The sequence below is a fragment of the Hordeum vulgare genome, chromosome 1H (assembly GCF_904849725.1).
Source record: "Hordeum vulgare subsp. vulgare chromosome 1H, MorexV3_pseudomolecules_assembly, whole genome shotgun sequence".
Taxonomy (NCBI): Eukaryota; Viridiplantae; Streptophyta; class Magnoliopsida; order Poales; family Poaceae; genus Hordeum; species Hordeum vulgare.
Genome location: NC_058518.1, coordinates 435,248,563 through 435,253,673, shown reverse-complemented (window position 1 = coordinate 435,253,673; position 5,111 = coordinate 435,248,563). Strand labels below are relative to the sequence as shown.

General features: G+C 41.8%; 1 long non-coding RNA gene across 1 annotated transcript; it reads right to left on the bottom strand.

Annotated features, from left to right (window-relative positions):
• Positions 1-4,069: 4,069 nt before the first annotated feature.
• On the bottom strand, positions 4,070-4,818 carry LOC123412980. Its single transcript, XR_006613648.1, has 3 exons — positions 4,776-4,818; positions 4,324-4,390; positions 4,070-4,112 (listed from the first exon to the last, which is right to left on the bottom strand). It is a non-coding gene; the product is annotated as an uncharacterized LOC123412980 (long non-coding RNA).
• Positions 4,819-5,111: the final 293 nt, after the last annotated feature.

Below are 5,111 nucleotides of genomic sequence, written 5' to 3'. Positions count from 1 at the left end.
GTTAAATTGTTCATGAAATGATGGACCTGAATAGCAAGATGTTGATTATTACCGCGGAGTCACGATAGTAAGCTGATGATGTGTCCATCCGTCTCTGCAACTGTTCCATATGCGTTGGATGTGTTGGCATCGTAGGTGGTTCACTCGTCAGTCTAGTACGCGTGCTCATGAGATACCAATTATAGTACGCTTCTGTCGTAGTTGCATCGTACGTTCTGCATAAATAAATTAACATTACTAAATTGACATCACATTCTGTATTTTATAAGCACATAATTAAATTAACATTAGTAAAATTACCGTTGCTGAGGCACTATATTTTGTAGAGCTTCATTATTCCACTGATTTATCCATTCAATGTTTTCTGCATTCCAGTCCACACCAGATCTGCCCATATTGCTCATCCTGTAATTATAGATAACAAAAAAAATTCAAGAATAGTTGATGGAATATCTATTTAGCTAGGTCACATCTTACTTACTTATGAGTTTCTTCGTCGATACATCTTGGAACCGGTGGTGGAATATCTTGATATAGACCGAACTGTCTCATGACACGGTCAGGATTATACGGTTCCACAAACCATAGATAGAGTAAATTGCAGCGAGTCATCCAAAAGGCACTATCTCTCACGCATTCCACTGGCATGTGTTGCGAACCAAATACCATATCAATGTGCGCCTCAGTCCACGGGTTCCATGTTATTAGTGAGTCGTTAAGAAGCTCAAACTGATCATGGTATATGGGGTAACAATTTTTTGCAATTTTAGTAGACCATTTTTTTCGACCCAGCATCCACCGAATGGACATAGTTACAACACCCTCACCATAGTTGTACGGGGTTGCGGGTTCTACTATCTGATATGGGCATTTCGAGCCTCAGACGGGCAGAGACATCTGTTGGCCAATTAGGAGAAACTCGTGGATGTACCACTGGCACACCTCTAATTGGTAAAGCTGTGATCATTGACACATCTTTTAGAGTAGGTGCAAGCTCTCCACATCGAAAGTGAAATGTGTGGGTCTCCGGTCTCCATCTATCAACGAGGGATGTCAAAAGGGATGGGTCGGCAGTAAAACTACCTCGACGAGCTGCAATGTTCGCAAAATGCAGGAGTCCATAAGCCTCAAGGTGTTCAAGGAACCGATTCTCTATTGACCAGGGCGTCTTTACAGTTCGAAGCCGGAAGGTCTAAGGAGGATTTTCACGATTTGGATTTATGAAAAGCTGGCAACGGTGGTGGTTGTCGTGATAACCATTCAAAAGCTCGGGCATTTCAGCCATAACCTGCAATCACGATGAAAAAAATTAAATATTCCGAATATTACATCACGATTAAATTAAAATACATATTCCGAATATTACATCACGATTAAATTAAAATACATATTCTGAATATTACATCACGATTAAATTAAAATACATATTCCGAATATTACATCACGATTAAATTAAAATACATATTCCGAATATTACATCACGATTAAATTATGAATACATAGCATGATTACATATCACGCAGTGTTGTTGTTACGATACGGACACTCTCTACGCGGGTGACCAGCACACCTACATACGCGGCATCGCCTTGGTTCTCCCAACTGGTTGTGGTCCATGTCATTGCGATGACGCCTAGACTGACGCCGTCCCTTGCTGGTTCGCATCAATGTGGGATCTGGAACCCATGTGGTGCCTTCTGGCCATAATTGCTTGTAGTTCGTATCAATGCCCCATGCCCAAAACTCACCGTTCCAAGTGTTGTACAAATTGTGCATGTTGAAGTATGGTGATACGTACGGCTCGACACTAATTTGTTGATCTGCAGTTGCCCGCAATACGTGACTACAAGGATATCCCAGAAGCTTGGGCTTGTTGCAAGTGCACTCACACGAGGTTGCGCCAAGCGTCACAGCTTGTTTTTTTGCTCCCCTGTGGTGACCCTTCACAAACTTTGCTCGCACACTAACTTCCCATTTATTCCTAAGTGCATCTACCTGCCTGCACCCATGTCTTTGTGACTTCTTTGCTTTGTCATCAAGATGTCTTTGCATCTTCTCAGACCAGGTCTTGTTCAAATCAACTAGCGCCTTGGCAACGGTGACTCTATCTGCAAAGTATGACACAGTCCGGTTCCAAGTTTCATCAATTAGTGCTGTGATAGGTAGTGCCCTCACCCCTTTAAGAACACCATTGTACACCTCGGACATGTTGCTTGTCATTATACCGTATCTAGCGCCAGTGTCATGAGACTGCGCCCACTTGTACAAATTGGAACAATTCTCATTAATCCACTGGCTCAAATTTATTGCTGTTCGACGACCCCTCCGGTCTTCTCTCTCCGGGAGGGATGCGCGCTCGATCTGACCATTGATACCTGCCCAGATAGCATTCATTTTTGCTGTAGTTTTCTGCATGCACATCCTCTTGAATAGCTTGAACCAATCTTTGTTTTTGAATTTCGAATAAAAATTAGCTGCCAAATGCCTCATGCACCACCTTGTCTCCAGATCGGGCCACCCCCAATCTGGATCTTGTGAAGCCTTAATTATCTCAAGCGGGCTTAATAGTCCGGTGTTGCGATCAGAGATGATGCAAACCCCTTCCCGATCTTTGATGACACCCATCTTCAGGCAACACAGGAACCATAGCCAACTATGTTTGTTTTCGCTCTCCACTAGTGCATAGGCAATAGGAAGAAGTTGATTGTTTGCATCAGCTGCCATCGCCACTAAGAGTGTGCCCTTGTACTTTCCTGTGAGAAATGTACCATCAATTGATACAACCGGACGACAATGCTTGAATGCTTGTATAGTCTGGGCGAAGGCCCAGAATAAGCGGTCCAGGATTTGCTCGTCCGGGTTCAATGGATTTGGACGTTCTTTCCGGAAAACTTGAGTCCCCCTATTAGCAACTGAAATCTGATGCAACATTCTAGGGGCAAAAGAGTACGCCTCCTCATAGGTTCCATACAACCTCTGAAATATATTTTCCTTTGCATGACGAGCCTTGCTATAGCTGACAGGGAAACCAATCAGATCAGATGCAGTTGCACGCAAAGCCCTAATACTAATATTAAGACTTTGCTGCACAATGGTTTGCATCACCTGTGACACATATTCTGCAGTCACGTTGCGGTGCTCTGAAAGAGTGCCGGTTTGCTCACAACCATGTTGCTCTATTTTTGTGACATGCCATGGCTGACATACCCCAGGCTTCTGGCGAGCAATAACTCTTCCGCGGCAACCCGCTTCGCGATGGATGCATATGAGCTTCAACTCCTTTTTATCAGACTGCTTCACTCTATGTTGCCTGTGTATAGCAATTGCATAGCTATGTATTGCTTGTTTAGCAGATTTCTTATCTGGGAAAATCTGTCCAACGGCCAGACTCCCCGCGTCTAGGCCAGCAACAGAGTGAAATTCATTGGTGATGCTCATAACCTGTAAAAACTCTGGGTTGATTGCTGCAGCGACCGCATTCTCAGGAGGAACAACTTCATCATCATCTGATTCCGAAGACGCAGAAGAATGACCATCATCGTCATCATCTAGCGCCTCCGGCAATCCCTCGACATGTTCGCTCATGTCAGCGACCGCAGACCAATATCCCGTGTCATACACTTGATGGCCACCTGTTGGTTCCGTTGGGCCGGCGTCGGGGGCTACAGTTATGGCCATATGTTCGCCACCGCTTGGTTCCGATGGGCCGGCGTCGGGGGCTACAGTTATGGCCAACTCGGCCTCACCGGCACCGCTACTGCACTCGGCGACATCACTGGCAGAAATGAACTCCACATAAACCATGGGCTGTCCATACATGGAGTTATTGGGATTGCTTGCAAAACCCATGTACGACGCCCATGCTCTTTCACCGGTAACCCGTCGCAGAACCCAACGATTTCCTCCCTCAACCACGAAAGCCTCCAGGGTCATTTTTTTTCCATTCATCGCTGAATCAAACACCGATCGGATGCACCTTCTAACTGCCGCATACTCTACATTAACCATGTCTTTCACTACAACCGTAGTCATCCCGCACCTAGACACATCCACACCAGAAGGACCCTCACGTACGATGTGCCCATAAAACACTAACAAATTTTCCATAGTACCTAATGAGCAGCCATATTTACATCGTTAGTCCATTAAAAATCATATTTTTAGATTTACATTGTAATAACAACATCCATTACTTATCTTTTTTACATATAACAATTTAACAACATCCATTACATCTACGCATAATAATTTATATTGTATCATTTATCGTCACACTACATCTATAAAATAAATAGAAGATGAATTACAATATGTCATTCATACCTCTGGTTTAAATAAGGATATCCTTCCGAATATAATATATCACCAGAATAATATCAGCGAATTCCACCTATTTTCATATGAACAAAAATATTACACACATAATTATTTTCGTGCTAGCAAAAGTCTAAAAATACATACTGCATATATATATATATATATATATATATATATATATATATATATATATATATATATATATATCACGAGTCATATTTCTACGGGGTTGGCAAATTATCAAATAAACAAATATATTACACACGCGTCTTGCATGTAATAATACTAATGGAGCTAACATATTATTACATGTTTTTTACAAAAATGCTAGTTACATAGGCATTTTTCCGGCTCCTTTCTAAATACCAGTTGCATGCAAACACGAACAAATCATCGGTAATATATGAACATAGTCGACCTATTATCACATGAACACAAATATGAACAAAGTCTCATACCTTGATCTTCAACTTAGTAGTTCATATCGCATGACAAAATAGTTCCACAAATGTGATAATACGCTCCCTAAGACAAAAGAAAACACATACTTAGAAACTAATCAAACAAAATAAAAACATCATGCATGCAAACACGACCAACAGAAATGGAAAGCTCTTACCTTGATCTATCTTTTCTTCAACTACAACGTCTTCAAAATAGTTCCACAAAAGTGATAATACGCTCCCTAAGACAAAATAAAACACATACTTAGAAACTAATCAAACAAAATAAATACATCATGCATGCAAACACAACCAACAGATATGGAAAGCTCTTACCTTGATCTATCTTTT